The 20,563-nt window shown below is 44.4% G+C and overlaps 2 pseudogenes; both read left to right on the plus strand.

The window, feature by feature from the left end:
* Positions 1–7,329: 7,329 nt before the first annotated feature.
* LOC136452055 (aspartyl protease AED3-like) lies at positions 7,330–8,904 on the plus strand (annotated as a pseudogene).
* A 539-nt stretch (positions 8,905–9,443) lies between these two features.
* On the plus strand, positions 9,444–14,365 carry LOC136472820 (GATA transcription factor 26-like; annotated as a pseudogene).
* The last annotated feature ends 6,198 nt before the right edge of the window (positions 14,366–20,563 follow it).

Consider the following 20,563-nt stretch of genomic DNA (forward strand, 5'->3'; position numbering starts at 1 on the left):
TCTTATCACAGGCGTATTTCCATCTGTGCACATTCAGGCCACTCAATTTTACCATCAATACGTCAGACTGCAATTAGCTTTCATGCTTATATTTGTTTATTTTCCATTGCTTTCCTATTGCTCATGATGATTTCGTGGTTCCATCATTTTTCAGATATGAGCTCCTCAGTAATGTTGGTCTTCCACATTGCCTTTTTTGCTTCTTGCACATTAAGTTTTGCAATGGTTCGAATTCGTGTTTTCCTTGCAACAAATTCATATTGGTGGGGTTTTGATACATCTATTGTTCTTTAGTGCTGGTAAATTTATTCTCAGCTGCTCCTGTGTACATCTGTTGGTATGCTGTTCCGGTTTCGGTAGCGTCTACAGACATGTGTATCATTGAATCCATGCTTTTGTAGCGTTAACGAAGCATCTTGTGTATTCATTCATTTCGTATTCTATTGGGTTTCCACTCTTATTCAGTTGGATTGTGATGATTTCATTTGTTAACATTGGTTTTCGTAGCCTGTGCCCTCTCAACCTTCTTAGTTTCCAATGTCATCCCTTTATAGGTTTTACTCGGTATCGATTAGTCTCCTGCCTACCCAGTTTCCTTTTTTGGTGCTTCTTTGTCTGCCTAGACATGTGACCATGTATTGCTAGCCTATGCACCCTTAGATTCGTTCATAATATTTCGCAGGGACATTTGACTTTTTATATTACTGCAGCCAAATAATGTGAATTATTGGGTTGCTATGTGCTACCAGGAAACGAACCTGCAGCCTTCCAAGCTATGTGAGTGACTACCTTCCCACCTCCACATGTTCAGTTGATGAAGTATTGGTTGATTTGTTGTTGCCTATTGACATGCCATATTTACATAATATAAATGTGCTTGACGTATTGTTAGTACTGATGGTTATAGTTAGGGATATTTTTAAAATTCTACACTGCCTTTTATGATGAAGTATGATTGCGTTATTGATTTAACTTGGTTTAAGCTTATTAAAATGGTTCAAAATTATCTAAATATTCCCTTTAAAATGCATGATGAAGTGATGACCTGTAACTACTTTTAAAATCTGCACCAAAGTGGCCAATCATAGCACTGCCTTCTACAAGTAATTTAGACAAACAAATAAACAATAGAAGTAATCATTCCTATATTCCTTATGTTACCTCTGGTCAACTCCGCTGCAGTCCCAGTTGGGGACAGAAGTGCACGAAACACTCATGAAGCAAATAGCCCTTACCTCACTTAAAGCAACTCCAACAGGTTTGCTATTCTGGTTGTAGACACTATTTTACAATTTGCATACCAAAAAATAGGCTCCAACAGCTGTGCTATCTAACTTTGTAAAATAGGAATACCTTGTATTTACTGCATATATGAGAACCTCTGATTCATGGATACTTATACATGCTCAGTGTATGAATATTAAGGGAAAAATATTTTTAGTAGAGCATGTGACCAATTTGGGGATTTCAGTATGGCTCACTTATGCCATCTTATTCTTATGATTCATTAGTTGTGATTCTAATCTGGATGCATGAAAAATATGCTCATTTAATACCTACTCTTTATTTGCCCTTTGATTCACACAGCTCCCCATTTGTTGACAGCCATCTGCACCATAGTTACAACCTGCTGACACAACATTATAAGAGGCACCTACCAGGTAAGTCACCATGCCAGCTAGCTAATGTTCTTATGTTTGTGACTAAATGTAGTTATCCTTCCACATCTAACAAGCGCGACATCGGTGTGCTCCTGTATTTTACCCAAAAAAAACATTATGAACCCGGTGCTGTCTCTGTGCAACACCCCGCTGTAGATACCCAAGAAGTATTAACCGTTGTCAGCACAGGTGCTCTTAACATTTCGGTGCGCCCACCTTATTTGTATCATTTATATTTATTTGCGTTTCACTATACTAACATACATCTTCGTCCTGCTATCGTACACACCACCTCCTAGTATTACTCTCAAACAAACACCCCAAAAGGACACTGTTGCTGAGTAAGTCAACCTCTGATCAAATCTAAATGTCCTCCATGCTTTTATGTAGGCCTTCATAACATATTTATACGCTTTTGAATTTATAGCTTCTTCCCAGACGAGCAATCTGTCCAAAGGTCACTCTTCCACAGTGCAGCAACAGATGAAGAGGTTAGTAGCTGCTGCGGCGTAAATTTTCCCTTATTAATTTTTGTTCTCATAGTATCTGCAAATTTGGTGCTCCCACGATAGATCAGATAATTCTGTGTTATTTCCATATATGCAGTTCAGGTCCTGAACTAATGTACATGTTCAAATTTGCTATGTCAGCTACAGACCAAAACACCAGCTGAAGCATCTAACACAAACCTGGTTCACAGTGATGGTCCAAGTGAGAATGCAGACCCACCATTACAAAACCAAGCGAAAAAGTAAGCATACAGACATCGCGCTTACATATATACATAGATTCCAAGGCTGTCTATGTCCTGATCCTGATATATGTCCTAGACAATGCAGGCCAAGACTTGGGAGTTCCAAACCTGAAACAAAGACCGCCAATTGCAAAGCTCCGTACCTACATATGTACTTTTGCAACAGGTCAGCACATACATATACCGTTATAAATACACTCTGACTATACCTGTTATCACATAAATATTTTCCCATGTCCCCTCAAATTCCTATTTCCAATAGTGATCGTTCTTATCTCATATTATCCCGCACACACCGCTCAGAAAAACGAAAAACATTGTAGTTTATATACTACAGACACAGACTTATGTCAGAATTTAGCCTCCCATTCACGTTATAAATCTATTTCCAAAATAAACCCAACTTTTGCCTCTCCAAGCAGGTACTCCCGCTGAACAAAGTGTCTGCTGCATCATTTTGCGACATACACAGCACTATGCTTCATAGATTTAACATGAATGGTTATCCCAGACCATGTGCACTCTGTTAGCCTGTACAAAACCCAGCGCGATCCTGATCAACAATTATGCTGTACCATGTAGCAATGAACCTCCTCTTAGGCCTCTTGTTTGTATATTATATAGGCCATGTACTCTAAACTGTATTACTTTAGCTACAAGTAAAACAAGTGGTACCATCAGTACCATGTGTAATATAAATATGCATAAACTCTTTGGAAACATCAGCATGTGTAATATACATATATATGTGTAGGCGCGCAATGGTGCGCTACATTCACTAGTGGATACCATGGCGTGCAACTATCCCCTCCAACGAGCCATGCATGGGTCCACCGCGCAGATTTGCACCTCCACGAGGGAGAGCCCCATGTAGCCACCTCATTTGTTGCCAAACCAATCCACGACTGTGGCCGCACCATGCGGCTACCCCTATCCTGATAGGAGGTCAATAGCCACTATGGGGTGATTGGTTGCCCGAATCAGGCTATCCTTTCACGTTTTGCCTGATTCGCCTCATTCCTTTTGCCGTGTTTGGTTCCCCGCCTCGCACGTTTTGCCTTGTTCGTTTCATTCCTCTGCCCTCCGCCATTCCGCATAGCTCTGTCTTCTCGATTTTCACTTCCCTCGCAATGCAGGACAACGCGATGCACCCATGGTATAGGGTCTATATATCATACACTTAAAACTCTCATTCATGCATGCAACAAACAATATTCCATCTCGTACTGGACCAACAACAAAGACAACTAAACATGACTAGGTGCACGGTTTGAACATGCATTTTACCATCCTGGACCGACTCTCCATCCCGGCTCCCCATCACCAAAGCAACCAATCACGCCCTGTGTTAGAGAGCAAGGCTTGCCTTGTCTGTCAGCCATTCAACGATAGCCGCTAGGAAGAACAGCGTTAGCAAAACGTTCCGAGACCGAGAGTACTAGCGGCTCCATCAGCTGACGTATGTTTACACCAAAAACAGGCCGCCATTATTATTCAAATCAGGGATGACAGACAAACGCTGCGTCAGAAATTAGGCGACTTTTACGTGCCAAGCAAATTAGGCATGCATCGTCAAGGCAGGGGCAGGGTCACCTCATGCGAGCCATATTTTACTCTTGTTGAGCCCACCAAAAAGAGCCATATTTTACTCTTGTTGAGCCCACCAAAAGGTCGGTCTCTCTTCTGACTTCTGGATACGGTTAACATGGTGGCCACACTGGTTGGTACAAGCCAGCCAGGCTGCCCAACCTTGCTAGTTATATATATAATATACCAAACACAGATATTCAGAAACAGAAGGCTCCTAAGATAATAATGTTGGGAAATACTGTGCTAATTTTTATATATGGAGCCAATGGATTTTTTTTTTCTCAAAAGAAAATTCCAACAGATTTTTCTAGAAGAAAGTAAATCCAATGGACCATACAACACTAGCTAGGTAGAAGCCTAGAAGCAGACGGTGACATACCATGGAATGAAGTGGCCAAGGCCAAGGGGGTATGAGATATATAGATAGAGTACATCTGGTGTACATATTCGTGTGTTGATCTAAGCATGGAGGCCCTAGTTTCTTTCTTTCTTTTCCTGCAGATAGGCTTGGCTTCGATGTGGTAGTTCTATTTGTTCTCTCTTTTGAACGGGATAAGAAACGGAGGGAGGCATCAAATAGGTGCCAACTCACCCTATCACCCCATCCCAAAAAATTACAAGCCAAATGCTAGGAAAAACTCCACCGAATTCGCACTTTGCTTCCGTCGCCCTGGCACAGCACTATGTGCAATCACCGGTTGATTAGCCTGGCATAATTAAGCCGTGTCCCAACGTGTTCACTTTTATTTTACTTCATCTTGTTCATCCTCTAGTTAACTCAAGAATTGCATCAATGGTGAATTCATCCGGTGAAGAATAAATTACTTTGGTTGGTGTAACGTACTAGCAGAAGCTCATAGTAGTTACCTCATATAAGGATGGGCATGTGGGCCAGTGGTGAAGGCTCCAAGGGAGGAGCCGGCCGGCGAGGGTTCGATCCCCCGTCCGGCATCAGTCCTCCTGTGAAGGGCGCATCAGGTGGTGCTTTCCAAAAAAAATAGTAGTTATCTTATATGCTTAGGTACCCTTTAGTAATCCGAATTCAACCCCCCTATCGCTCTAGGGTGACACTACTCATTGCCTCTCTTCTCCTATCCACACCTCGTTTCTAGTCTAGCGGGCCATCAGAAGTCCGATAATTACAAAGACAACAGAAATGGACTCTTCTCCTCCATCCTTCCACTCCTACTCTATGCTTTTCCCAAATAGGGGTAGACAACACACACACACAAATAATGGGATTGTGAGCGCTAGTCCCGTATTGTATGGTGTAGACCTACACCGAGGAGGTTAGCTTAGTGTTAGGTCAGTGGTTGCGGTGGCAACCATTTGTAGTGGCTAGGGCAGCATGGTGTCGTGGCCACATGCGATGAGGATTATGGCACGATGTCTGTCCGACCACTAGATACCACATACTTATCTAAAGGATGCCCGATGATCTTAAACTCTAGAGGAACTCTACTGCACACAGTCATGCGATAGTGATAGCGCGCGACCGCACTGCCCAATGCCATTGCCGGAGAAGGTAGTAGGTTTAGGGGTCGAGGGTTAGGGTTTCATGGTTTCTAGAGGGCTCTCGTCATAGGCAGGCATAGAGAAGGGCTAGGATGGCTCACCGGTCTATAATGGCCGTAGGCAGGTGAGTGGAGGTGGCAGTGCTTTGGCGGAGCCGAGCGGTCGAGGCAGCGGAGGACAGTGGTGAGATGGTGGAGGCTACCGAAGCCAGCCGGAGGCAGTGATGGGGACAGGGGGCATCGTGACGAGCTGCACCCCCCTTTCGTGCGAATCGTCACACGAACGAGCCCTCAACTCTAGTCTAAGGGGTTCTTACCTGACATTGTTGCTATTGGCAGCACTTGGCGCGCAATTCACTCCATTGCCATTTCCTAGTTGCCCCATTTGGAGTTCTTAGCATCACATTCTAAGCTCTACATCTTTCTCCTACCATCATATAAATTCACACTCCTTCCCGGTCCTTGGCTTTACCTTATGTACTGAAAAGCATCACTTCAAGAATACTTTCCACCTTTGTTTGGTCACCTCCATGTCATCTTTGCGTCAAATCTTTATCCATGAATTGATGCCTAGAGGCTTTATCAACATAGGTTACTAACCATTGTAGCGCGAAAGATAACTCATATTCTGCTTTTTTGGAACACATTTATAAATACATGCCTAAATTGTTTTATAATAATATATGAGAGGCATGGATCAATTAGTTGCAACGATTATACTTTTTCAAGAAACGTATGTTTCCTGTATTTTTCTCACCTTTTACCGACAATATTGTAAGCTTACAACCTATCCCTAAAATCTATACACCAAATTGCATTTAACCTATCAAAATGGACTTTTCAATCTCAACTTTGTTATGTAACAATGCATTGCCGGTTGAGCTCGTGTGTTGCACTACGATACACGACTTTGGTGGACTGAACATGTGTTCTTTCTCAAGGGGGTAAGATGCAAATGGCCCAAGACAAAAAGATTCTTTTAATGGCACCCGGAGTGGAGGGCTTTAAGGTAAGCAAATTGACTAATAATTAGTTCAAGGAAATATCCTCAGCTCCAACTTAGTCACATCCAGATGAATAATAATGCGATTGGGAATGAAATGAAATCACAAAAAAAATCAACCCCAAAGGCCGAAAGAAACAAGAGAGAAAGAAAAGTTTCCCCTCTTCTCTCTCACTGTACCTCATCTTTTTTCCCAACTTTGCCCAATTCCTAAGTGCTTCTCTCTCTAGATATAATAAAAAGAGTTAAATGCACCAGAGGTTCATTAACTTGTGAGAAGGTTTCGGTTAGGTCCATCAACTTTCAAAGTGTTTTTTTTGTCCATAAATTTTGTATACCATATCACTTAGGTCCATACTTCTCCACGCGGACTTCTCGTGCTGACGTGGCCTGCTGACATGTCCTTCTGAAGCAGCCTTGGCAATGTATTTTCTCAAACAGCTTGTGGGCGAGCGCCACGGCCTCGGCGCCGACAATGAGGATAATGCGGGGAGGCGTGGCTGCTGGAGGCCATGGACCCACGGCTGGGCGGGGAGTTCGACGAGGACGAGGCACGACGCGAGCTGCTGGTGGGGCTGGCGTGCTCCAGCCCAGAACCCGCGCTGCGGCCCGGGATGCGCGGCATGGTGCAGGTGCTGGGCGGCGAGGCCGACCCGCCGTTCGTCCCTGCGGCCAGGCCGCTGGACGCCGTGGAGGTCCGGTCGCGGCCTCGACGCCCGCCCTTCCCACGCAGCTGCTCGATGCCATGGAGCTCCGGCTGCGGCCGTCGACACTGTGCTCAATGGCCTCGACCTGCGCGGTGCTAGGATGCTGTCGGTGCTTCTGCTGGTGGTGGTCGCGGGCGACGCGGCCACGTCGCACTCGAGCTCGAGCTCGTCGTGCCCCGCGATGCCGCCGGACGCCAGGAACACGCTACAGGTGTCGCACGCGTTCGGTCCCTGCTCGCCACAGGGCCCCGGGACAGCGGCGCCGTCATGGGTGGGGTTCCTAGCGGACCAGGCGTCGCGTGGCGTGTCGCGACTGTTGTACCTAGACTCGCTAGCGGCACGTGGCCACGCCCGCCTCGGCACGCCGCTGTAGCAGCTGCTCCTGGCCGTCGACACCAGCAACGACGCCGCGTGGATCCCCTGCGCTGGCTGCATGGGCTGCCCCACGTCGTCCATGCCGCCCTTCGACCCGGCAGGCGCCCAACGCGGCGTGCAGCGGCAGGGCCTGCGGCTTCAACCTCACCTACGCCGACTCCTCGCTGTAGGCGGGGCTGTCGTAGGACTCCCTCGCCGTCGCCGGCGACGCCATGAAGGCCTACACCTTCGGGTGCCTACAGAGGGCCACCGGCACGGCCGCGGCGCCGCAGGGGCTGCTGGGGCTCGGCCGTGGCCCGCCGTCGTTCCTGTCGCAGACTAGGGACATGTACCAGGCCACCTTCTCGTACTACCTCGCTAGCTTCAAGTCGCTCAACTTGTCCGGGACGCTCTGGCTCGGGCGCTACGGCCAGCCGCAGTGCATCAAGACGACGCCGCTGCTGGCGAACCCGCACCGGTCGTCGCTCTACTATGTGAACATGACCGACATCCGTGTTGGCAAGAAGGTGGTGCCCATCCCGACACCGGCGCTGGCGTTCGACCCGGCGACTGGTGCAGGCATCGTGCTGGACTCCGACACCATGTTCACCCGGCTGGTGGCTCCGGCATACGTGGCCATGCGGGACGAGGTCCGGCGCCGCGTCAGCGCGCCCGTGTCCTCGCTGGGAGGGTTCAACACGTGCTTCAACACCACCGCCGTGGCGTGGCCGCCCATGACGCTGCTGTTCAACAGCATGCAGGTGACGTTGCCGGAGGAGAACGTGGTTATCCATAACACGTACGGGACCATCAGCTGCCTGGCCATGGCCGCGGTGCCCGACGGTGTCGACACCGTGCTCAACGGCCTCGATGCCCGCCCTCCCCGCCCTCGACACCGTGCTCAACACCTGCGCGGGGAGACGCGTGAGCCGGGCGTGGAGCGGCCGCGGCCGGACCTCCATGGCGTCGAGCGGCCGCGCGGGGAGGTAGGCGTCCAGCAGCCGGAGCTCCATGGAGTCGAGCAGCTACGCGGGGAGGGCGGGCGTCGAGGCTGCGACCAGACCTCCACGTCGTCCAGCGGCCGCAGCTGGAGCTCCATGGCGTCGAGCAGCTACGCGGCGGACGTGCAGCAGCACCACGAGGCGTTCCAGGCTTTCGGCGCCGCCGGGGCCCGTTCGTGGAAGGCCAGGGGTTGTCCCTCTCACTGTCGCCATCGCTGCAGCAGCTGGAGATGGCGAAGCAGGCCGAGGAGCTAAGGGTCCAGGACGGCGTGCTCTACTTCAACCGGCAGCAGCAACATTTCCGTGGGAGTAGAACATAGAAGCCTAGTCATCATACCACGTTAGCGCGAGAAGCCAACGCAGAGAAGTATGGACCTAAGTGACACAGCATATAAAGTTTATAGACCCAAAAAACCACTTTCGAAGTTGATAGACCTAACCAAAACCTCCTCACAAGTTAATAAACCTTTGGTACATTTAACTCTAATAAAACACATACACCTTTTAAATTATAATTCTTTTGGATTCGTCCCCAAATACCTTTCATCCTGCCTACGGTCTTCAACAAGGAATCCATATGACCACCTACACCTAAAATGGATAGCAAGAGATCCAAAATCAGCCTTCAACAGAGTAACTTTACAATAGACCTATATTTTGGGTTGACTGAGAGGCACCAACTCAAATATGGACATCCTTTCTCATGAAAACCCATTTATAGAAATGATTATATTTTGAATTTTATTGTTGGAGAAGATGTCAAATAGACAATAAATTATTTGACTGTTGCGCTACTAAAAAAATGAATAAGTCCTATATTTTGGGCGTTGCGTCGGAGATAGCCTAACACACACACACACCACCCATACGGAACAATAGGAAACAACTAGAAGGGGAGGGAGAAAGGAAGAACACCAAAGCAATCTTTAGCATCTCCATGGGCTGTGGAATTGTCCCCATGAACCCCCTCTGGGTTTGACGAGATTCATACAGAGAAATACTTTTTTTTTTCCTTTCTTTTGCTCAAGAATTTACCTGTACAGGAGAACTGCTTGTTTCTGCTTTGTTTTCCCGTGTTTGTTTTGTTGAGATTTTCCTCTGGTCCATTCTTCTTCACCCGTGGAAAGGTGAGGAGCAGAGGGAATCATGGGAAAGCAAGGACCCTGCCATCATTGCGGAGTCACAAGTGAGCTCTTATGCTTGAATAAAGCTAAATTTTTTCTTCCAGTTCTTTTATTTTTGTCTTGTTTTCCTCCCTTTCCCTCTTTGTTCCTTAGCAGCTAGTACTTTACGGGTGATGATTTCCCCCGATTATGCATCTGGGAAGCGGACCTTAGACAACACCGGACTCGAATTCCTCATCTTTGTGTTTTCGTTGGCGGTTATTACTACTCTGGATTCATTGAACTGCCAGCAGTGTTCAAGAGAAATCTGTGGATATGGTTGAGGTTTCAAGGGTCTTTGCCTATAAAATTCTGAACGTGACGAACGGTTTGTACCATGCTCACGGAACACATTTAGGCTTGTGTTTGACTACGGTGGATATACGCTTCTTTGATGACTTCTGCAGATAATGAGAGATTAGATTCAGCTCAGGCTCCAATTCAAGAAGAAGAAAGTAACCATTTGCTTCTGCCATTTAGAGTTCAATTGCTGCTGCTGCTGCTACAGAAATATGCTTAGTTTCAGGATGCCATTGAAGTGAAAACATTGCTTTGCTCTGTAATTACACAGGTTTATCCCATCTTGTGCCAGCAGCATTATATGGTCTGAACTTTGTTCAACTATTACTACAGCAAAATGCTCCTTTGAAGTGGCTATCAGCACTCAGTATGGCCAATGCGTAGAACAGCATATTAAGAATTACATGCCTGTACAGTTGAACTAACCATTGAGGCTTTGAAAACAATATCTGAATATATGTGATTGGTTACGTGATGCCTTCTCGATACATTCTTGATGATGTATAGTTTCTTACCCTTTTTCTATGTTCCCTACCGTAGCACCATGATGTCACCATGTCTTGCTACCTGTAAATAGTAGTAATGGGCACACTGCCGAACTTGTGTGCTGCCCATATTTTTGTATCAGTTTTGATGGTTTTCTCATGGGAAATGCTGGAACAGGTACTCCCCTTTGGCGAAATGGGCCACCAGATAAGCCAGTGCTCTGCAATGCATGTGGCTCGAGATGGAGAACAAAGGGTTCATTGGCAAACTACACTCCAACGCATCGCAAGGATGATGATGAACCTAGAGTGAGTAGGCTGAAGCCACCAACATCAAAGTCAAAGTCCCAGAAGAAAAAATCAAATCACATCATAATGGAGAATGGGCCATTTTCTGGTCAGAATTTCCAAAAGATGGGGGGTGCTGACCCAAGCAATTGGTCTAGTTCTGGATCTGCAGTATCATACTCTGAGAGTCGTGTTGCTTATGCAAGTGAAATGACTGGTCAGTGATCTCATGCCTACTTTGTTATTGCTTAATAATATAATTTGGGTGCTCTCTCATTCTTCGAGTATGCGCTTGAGATTGGACTCAAGCCAGATGATTGTCAGAAATACATTCTTGTATGCTTGTCTACAAAGTTATGCTTAATACACTAAAATTTCCATTAGACATCTTTATATAGTTATTCTACTGCTACCCTTTGAGAGATCATATTAATAATAAGCTTGTATTGCAGATCTTATTTTTCTTCTCTGTTTTTCACAACCGTATTGGTGCCACCCAAATATAATTTTTTATTAAATTCCTGTTATGTCTGTAGTTTAGAACTATGAATTCGCAAGAAGTTTAGAACTTATGGTGGTTTGATAAATCACTAGCTACTTGTGACTAAATTACTTACTATTATCATGGGGTAACCGTGAACGATTGTGGTCCACATATTGGATTCAGATGGCATGGAGCATAATATCTAATAAGACAATGTTTAACTAAATATCAATACTTGGTTTGCTAAAAAAACAATACTTGATGGATGATATGCAATAGCGTGTCGTCTTTTACCACATCTCTGAAGTGGTGTTTAATCACATTGAGCCTATGAAACAAAATAAAGATCTAATATCAATTCCCAAGATTTTCCATACTCTAGAAATTACCTTTCCTTTTTTTTTGTTATATAAGTCATTTGGCTATGATATATTGCCAATTCAGGTTCAGCACAATCACATGCTTGGGAATCCCTAGTGCCATCAAGAAAGAGGAGCTGTGTCACTCATCCGAAGCCTTCATCTGTAGAAAAGCTTGCAAAAGATCTTAACTCCATCATGCATGAAGAGCAGTTATACTACCTTTCAGGATCATCAGAGGAAGACCTACTTTACCATAGTGAAACTCCTCTTGGTTCATTTGAGATTGGCTCTGGAAGTGTGCTTCTAAGGCATCCGAACTCAAAATCACTGGAGGAAGAATCAGAAGCAAGCTCCATTCCTGCAGATAATAAATCATACATTACAAGTGAATCCTATTCAGGGTCTGTGTTGTTTGTCTCTCATAGTGGAAACAAGGCAGCAATCAACTTAAATGCTGCAACTGTGAGACCAAAAAGGTCACTTCCGCGTATTGAAGATAATGGTAGAAGGTATTATACTTTTTATGTTCTTATTAGCATAGAAGTGGGCATTTCAGCATTGGTTTTATTGTCTATGCTCATTCAGTATTGGTTACACAGGTTACTTCGGTAAGAAACAATCTAAGTTTTCTTTTTCGGTCTTATCTTTGTTTTGCAGGGATAAACTTCATTATGAAAATCAACATATCCTGGAGAGTGTTGATTCACCTTTAGTTTCAGCAGATTTAGAGGTATCCGTCCTATACATGCTTTTTTTTTGTTTGGGTTGATGATCTGTAGTCTGCAGATGTTTATTTGGACTGAACACCACTGAGTATGTTTAACATATACATATGTTGGCTAATCATCATTGAAACTAAACATGTATATACTGTCTTCTTCTTGAGCAGGATGTTATCAACTATACTAACTTCATGAAATATCTAACTAAAGAGGACCAACAACAGTTGCTCAAATTTCTTCCTCCTGTTAGACTCCTTGACACCTGAAAGGTTTACTTTATTCTTGCCCATAATTTAAGTAACACAACCTGAGGCCACTTTACGCTAGTCCTCATTTGTATCTTGTTCTTGCTGCAGCCTTAGACCCATATTTAGTTCTATCCAATTTTCTGATGCTATAGACAGCTACCAAATGCTGCTTGGTAGACCTGAGCAAATTGAGCCCGTCCCGGCTTGGCCCGGGTTTTGGCCCGCCCACGAACCATAGTGGACAGGGCCTGGGCACAGATCCCGCTGCCCAGAAAAAAAAATTCTTAGCCCGAGCCCGGCCTGAAATACTACTTTAGCTATTTTACAGTGTAAAATGCGCGGGCGGCCCACCCAGGCCCGCGCACGGCCTGAAAAATTAGGCCCGACTTGCCCAGTGGGATGGTCATGGACGGGACTTTTTCGGCCCCAAATAATCGGCCTTTTTTTCGGCCTGGCCCGGCCCTCAAAACGCTCAAGTCTACTGCTTGGAAAGGGAATTCTTGATTCATCTTTCTGTAGTGATGAAGAGTGGAAGAAAGTAAAGACACTTGCCTTAACTAATTTAACAAAATGCAAATGGCTGGAGTGCTATAAACAGCTAAAGGTATCCAAATGGCTTTCTAATACATTTACGGACATCCCCCTCCCCCCTCCCCCCTCCCCCGGGGCAACCCTTCCACTTTATCTTCTTTTGACTTATTGCTGATATGAACTTCCAAGCTTGCTTGTACATGACTAATTAGGTATTTCTCTTTGTTCAGGAAAAGGAAATTAAGGAAACAAGAGGAATGGAGAATATCAGTGGATCAAAAGGCTTTACCAAGTCTACCATAAAACCAGTCAAAAGATCCCGTGACGACAACCACTTTCAGAGCGACTCAGGTTAGCAATATTATTTTCTCTAATCCTGACTTGCATCAAGTTTCTAGATGTGACATCCAAAAATGTCTTATGTAGTATATATTCCTATTTTACTATTTCCTTATGTCTGTAACAGAAAGGTTTCTTATTTTCTTTGCTTGTGAACATGCAGAACTCGATGGTACCATGAGGAGTCCTATAAGAGTTCTAAAATCTGGAGCTTTGACGACTCAATTTAAAAACTCATCTTTGCCAAAATCTCGCTATGCCACCAAAGATTCAACTTGCACTGGAGGAGCACTTAACTTATTCATGTTACCCCCAGAAAAGTTATCATTATTTGTCCCTCCTCAGTATGCCAACTCTGATCAGGACTTGCTGCTGGAGATTCCTCTCAATGCACGGCACCCAGAGGCAGAACTTCTTTGTCAGCCATCTCAGCTGAGCTCAATAAGCCACAGCTCCACCTCTGTGGGTGGGGTTGCTGAAGGGGAGGGGCATCTAAAGCAACCATAGTCTCAGGTCACATCAGCAAGCAGGCTAGGAACAACCATTAGTTGCAGTTTACTTTAGCCTCGTGGATCATGGTGCCTCTATTTGCCGACCACCAATGGGCTTCCGTTTGTTCATGGGAGTGTTGTAATTGCCCTGATTTACATAACAATGTGCCGTCTGCTAACTTGGTTCAGCTAACATTTGTAGCGTGCTTTTGGACCAGGTTTTTGCTGGGTTTCTGTAGCATATGGCTCATGGAGAAAGTATAGCTTATCTCTGTATAGAAAATATATCACCTTATTGCAACAACAACAAAGCCTTTAAGTCCCAAACAAGTTAGGGTAGGCTAGACTTAGAAACCCAGCAGAAGCAATCAAGGTTCAGACACGTGAATAGCTATTTTTTAAGCATTTCTATCTAAGGCTAAGTCTTTGGGTATATTCTATCATTTCAAGTCTTCTTTTATTGCCTCTACCCAAGTCAATTTCGGTCTTCCTCTGCCTCTCTTCACGTTACTATCCTGGCTTAGGATTTCACTACGCACCGGTGCCTCTGGAGGTCTCCGTTGGACATGTCTAAACCATCTCAACCGGTGTTGGACAAGCTTTTCTTCAATTGGTGTCACCTCTAACTTATCACGTATATCATCGTTCCGAACTCGATCCCTTCTTGTATGACCGCAAATCCAACGCAACATACGCATTTCCGCTACACTTATCTGTTGAACATGTCGTCTTTTCGTAGGTCAACATTCTGCACCATACAACATAGCAGGTCTAATCGTTGTCCTATAAAACTTGTCTTTTAGCTTCTATGGTACCCTTTTGTCACATAGGACACCAGATGCTTGGCGCCACTTCATCCACCCTGCTTTGATTCTATGGCTAACATCTTCATCAATATCCTCGTCTCTCTGTAGCATTGATCCTAAATATCGAAAGGTATCATTCTTAGGCACTACTTGACCTTCCAAACTAATATCTTTCTCCTCCCGAGTAGTAGTGCCGAAGTCACATTTCATACACTCAGTTTTAGTTCTACTGAGTCTAAAACCTTTGGACTCCAAAGTCTCCCGTCATAACTCCAGTTTCTGATTCACTCATGTCCGACTTTCATCAACTAGCACTACATCGTCCGCGAAAAGCATACACCAAGGGATGTCCCCTTGTATGTCCCTTGTGACCTCATCCATCCCTAAGACAAACAGATAAGGGCTCAAAGCTGATCCTTGATGTAGTCCTATCCTAATCGAGAAGTCATCCATGTCTCCATCACTTGTTCGAACACTAGTCACAACATTGTTGTACATGTCCTTAATGAGCCCGACATACTTCGTTGGGACTTTATGTTTGTCCAAAGCCCACCACATAACATTCCTTGGTATTTTATCATAAGCCTTCTCCAAGTCAATACAAAACATGTGTAGGTCCTTCTTCTTCTCCCTATACCGCTCCATAACTTGTCTTATTAAGAAAATGGCTTCTATGGTTGACCTTCCGGGCATGAAACCAAATTGGTTCATAGAGATCCGCGTTATTGCTCTCAAGCGATGCTCGATAACTCTCTCCCATAGCTTCATAGTATGGCTCATTAACTTAATTCTCCGGTAATTAGTACAACTTTGAATATCCACTTTATTCTTGTATAACTTTGAATATCACCTTATTACAGGAAAAATTAAAAAAAAGGAGGATATTAGAATAATGTTTGTGATATTGCAGTTTACAATAAGTGCTGAAGTGATTGTTCGCTCATCTGTTTTATCCTGTTGAGTATGTCTGTTCGTGTCTGTATTGCAGGGCCGATGGTTTTTGCGGCTGATAAGCCGGCTGATACTGGCCCCGTTAGCTTCGCTGAAAAAACAAGCCGAAACATTGTTCCGGCTGATTTGTTGTGAGAGAGAAATACTGTTTTGGTTGAAAAACAAGCTGAAAGAGACGGATTATAAGAGAAGCCGAAACACTGTTTTTTTAGAGAAAAACACGGTACCATGATTGATAAGTTCAAACGAACATAATCTTGACTTATGAGCCAAGACAATGTGGATGATGTTAGTGTTGGTTAGTGATATGTGCAACTGGGCATAGCCTTAGGTCACCAGCAAGTAACTGCACTAGTGACCTCAATTTTGTCAGCACTTGGTTGAATGTAGGAATTTAGTCATGCTTTAAAAAAACTCTGCATTGCCTAGACTACTGGGCCGAATTGAGTCAAATCTTTTTTTTTGACACATATGAGAACTGTGTATCATTATATTAAGGAAAAAGTCCACATTACTTCTCTCAACTTTTGCGAAAGTCTGTTTTACTCCCTGAACTCTAAAACTGGGTAAACTACCTCCTGAACTTTTCAAACCATTCGTTTTACCTCCATGACCGGTTATAAGCAGTTTTCAAAGGCGATTTTTTTCTTTTTTATTTATTTTGGTTGAATCTTTAAAAAATCATAGTAAATCGCAGAAAAATCATAAAATGGAAAATTTAATTTTGTTGAACTCCACATGAGTAGATCTACATAGTGAACATATAATATTATATGTTTTAGTATAAATTTTTTGATGTAGTTTTAGATCTATGCTTTATATTTATAAATATTTTTTAACAAGCCTACACCTATATGAATCTACAACTAAGTTATACATGATCCAATGAGTATGAAAGTGGATTTAAAGCTACAATAAAAAATTTGTACTAAAGCATATGATATTATATGTTCACTGTGTAGATCTACTCATGTTGAATCCAACAAAATTGATTTTTTTATTTTATAATTTTTCTGTGATTTACTATGATTTTTTAAAGATTCAGCCAAAATAAATAAAAAAGAAAAACACAAAACCGCTTATAACGTCAGGGAGGTAAAACGAGCGGTTTTAAAAGTTCAGGGAGGTGGTTTATCCGGTTTTAGAGTTCTAGGAGAAAAAGCAGGCTTTCACAAAAGTTGAGGGGGGTAATGCTGACTTTTTCCTTATATTAAAAAGAAAAGTAAAAAAAGACTCATAAAAGCCCATTAGGACAGGTTCTAGTTGAAAGGTCCTTGTTTGGTTTTGGTAATTGAGTGACAACTTAGGTGGACTAATTGTGTTTATGTGAGATACACAGGTGATTAGTCCACAGGTACATGTGTATGAGCAACATATGCCATGAAGATGAAAATGGCTTGAAGATGTTACAAAGCTCACACATGTGATGATGAAGGAGCTTAAATGCACATGAGACATGACATTGAGTCATGTGATCAAGGTGGAGAAGATCAAGACAAGACTTGGCTTGATGGACCAGTTGCAAGCGTGAAGGGCAAGTCGAAGGCTTTGAAGTGATGGACCGCGTGGCGGTGAAGCTTGAGCAAGACTTGGCGCCGATGGACGATGGCAACGGTGAAGAGCAAGTAGAGTCAAGATCGATGAACCAATATGATCATGTGATGATATGAAGTGGATCATATCATTGTTGATCGTGTTGGTGCATGTGTTGCATCGATATTAAAGGAGATGGAATGGAATGCGCAAGGCAAAGGTATAACCTAGGGCATTTCATTTCACCGGTCATAGGTGTGTAGAGAAGTTTATAACCGGGTTTAGGATAGATGGCCGTACTATCAAGAGGGGTAAACTTGTTTGCATATCGGTCATCTAGTGCCACTCGAGTGATCTAACTTTACATTGTCGCTAGGATCGAGTGGCGTGGCAAGTTGAGTGGCTAACATCCTTTGGGAAATGATTGTGAAAATGCTAACACACATACACATGGTGGTGTACACTTGGTGGTGTTGGCACATTTACAAAGGCGGTGGTGTTTGCAGGGTTGAGATGGGTTTGGGTCCCTCTCTCTCCCGTCGAGCTTGCGAGGCGGGATTCGGCGCTTTCGGGAAAATGGAATACCTATTTTCTATTGCGCCGGATGGGATTCAGCGCTTTCGGGAAAATGGAATACCTATTTTCTATTGCGCCGGATGGGATTCGACGCTTTCGGGAAAATGGAATACCTATTTTCTATTGCGCCGGATGGGATTCGGCGCTTTCGGGAAAATGGAATACCTATTTTCTATTGCGTCGGATGCAAATTCTTGGTGGTTAGCTCATTGGAGCAAGGGTGAAGAAGTTAGAAGTGAAAACGAGTTGGTCGCGAAGATGCCGGCGTCGGTCAACTGACCGGACGCTGGATCTGAATGCACCGGACGCTGGAAGGCTGCGTCCGGTCAGGCTGACGTACGGTGACGCAGTAGCTGGAGTGTGACCGGACGCTGGCTGCGTCCGATCACGTTCGACCGGACGCGTCCGGTCATGCTCGGGAGCTTACTGGAAACGACCGGACGCTGAGGGTCCAGCGTCCAGTCAATTGAGTGCTGTTGCGTTCGGTCAAGTCAAGTGACCGTTGGAATCGGGACACGTGGTCGTCTGCGAGCGACCGGACGCTGAGGTCCAGCGTCCGGTCAACACGACCGGAGCGTCCGGTCGGCCCGACCGTTGCCCAGTGAAGGGGTAACGGCTAGTTTAACCCTTGGGGCTATAAATAGAAGTGGCCTTCGGCCATGGCTGGTGCTGAGCACCTCAAGGGACTTAGTGTCCTTGCTTGTGAGTGCTTGGGAGCCCTCCATCACACATATACTTGATAGTGATCATTCGATTGTGTGAGTGGGCGATTCTAGTGCGATTGCATCGTGATGTTGCATCGAGTGGCACTAGGTGATCGAGTTGCAAGCCGGTGGTACTTGTTACTCTTGTAGGTTGCCACCTCCTAGACGACTTGGTGGTGGTCTCCGTCGAAGCACGCAAGAAGCTTGTGCGGCGCTCCGGAGAAGTGCTTGTGAGGGGCATTGTGCTCGCCCCGCGGGAGCCGCGAAGAGCAACTCTAGTAAAGCATGTCATTGAGCTATCCTCACTCAAGGGGTAGGTTCTTGCGGCGCCCGACGTGCGGGCTTAGCGGGTGATGCTAATTAGCCGCCGAACCACCAAGTGAGCGGTCGACACAACGCAGACTAGCGTGTTGGCAAACACGTGAATCTCGGGAGAAAAATCATCGTGTCAACCTTGTTCTTCCCGTTGGTTTGCATCCCCATTACACAAGCTTGCAATTACTTTTATACATATTAAGCTTGTGTAGTTGCTCTTGTAATTAGATAGCTTGCGTAGCTTGCTAATTACCTTCTTACTTGTGTAGCATAGAAGTAGCTCCCTTGCGTGGCTAATTTGGTTTTAGTAACCTTGTTAGTCACATTGCTTAGTTTGTGTAGCTAAGTATTTGCGCTCTCTAATTAGGCATTGGTTGCCTTGTTATTGAGCATTGCTAGTGAGCTTAGTTAGCTTTGTGCTTTTGCTTACTAGCATGTGTAGGAGCTCCCTTGTTGCTTAAAGTACTAGTGGCATAGGTTTGTGTAACCTTGCTCCTAGAATTATTTAGGAGAGCTCTAGCTAGCCCGGCACCTTTGTTGCATAATTGTTATCTTTGCAAGGTGCTAGTGAACATATATAGTGGGGTATAATCTTGGCTAGACCGATAGTTTTAATTCCGCACTTGTATCGGTTAGCCGACACGATTAATTTTAGAAAAGACTATTCACCCCCCTCCCCCCCTCTAGTCCGCTATCTCGACCCTTCACTAGTACAGATGGATGATTGTGGAAGAAGTCCTGCCCGGTATGGTCATAAGCTAAAAAATTATCTGGAATTGACATCCCTTAGGTTTCAGCATGACTACCCAAACTATTGGTTTGTCTACTTAAAAAGGCCAAGCTAAACAGCCCTTTCTCCATATGACATTTCACTTCCAACCATCCCAATCAGTGCTGTTTGTTGAATCTTCTTGACATAATACTGTTCTTTTTAATTAGATCATACGTTGAAGCGATTATCAACACATTGCAATTTATTTTTATTTTTGCAGATTTTGACTATGCAACTGATATAGTATCAGAGTATTTTCAAACTATTCTTTGACAAATGGTTTCTATTAATTCATACAAGCAAATTGTTGAGGCTTTCTATTTGCTATTGTTAGAAAACTTATCTCCCCTGTCGGGGATGGCTGTTCACCTCCACTAACCACTTCCAATCCTCCAAGATCCCATCTTTCAACTTGAATAAGTTCACCTCCTCTAACCACTTCCAAGATCCCATCTTTCAACTTGAATAAGGCAAGTTCTTTAGCGATTGCCTCAATTTTAACTCAACTTCATAACTCCCAACTTGCATAAAAAATCTTCAACTCAGATCCAAAACTTTCGATTACAACGTTTTCCTTTCAACTCGAAATTGAAAACTTTAGACACAAAATGCTGAATCATGTCTCATAATACAACTCAATCGAAATTTTTGCTAAAAAAGATCCAAGTTTCAAATCGGCTTCTAGAACTCCTCACTCTAGAAAATAGCAGCGACAACCATAGCTAAAAGTGGTGAGCTCTTCCAGCGGCTCAAGCATCCAACATACTCTTGCAAGGCATAGTGTTTCAACAAGAACACAATAACACAATCATCTTTGCATTGCGGACCGTGAATAGCCTTTGGGTTGATGGCTCTATGATGGGTGAAGGTTGGGTATGCTTGAGGGCGAAGAAGAGAAATAAGACGCGT

Source organism: Miscanthus floridulus, chromosome 1, assembly GCF_019320115.1.
Source record: "Miscanthus floridulus cultivar M001 chromosome 1, ASM1932011v1, whole genome shotgun sequence".
NCBI lineage: Eukaryota > Viridiplantae > Streptophyta > Magnoliopsida > Poales > Poaceae > Miscanthus > Miscanthus floridulus.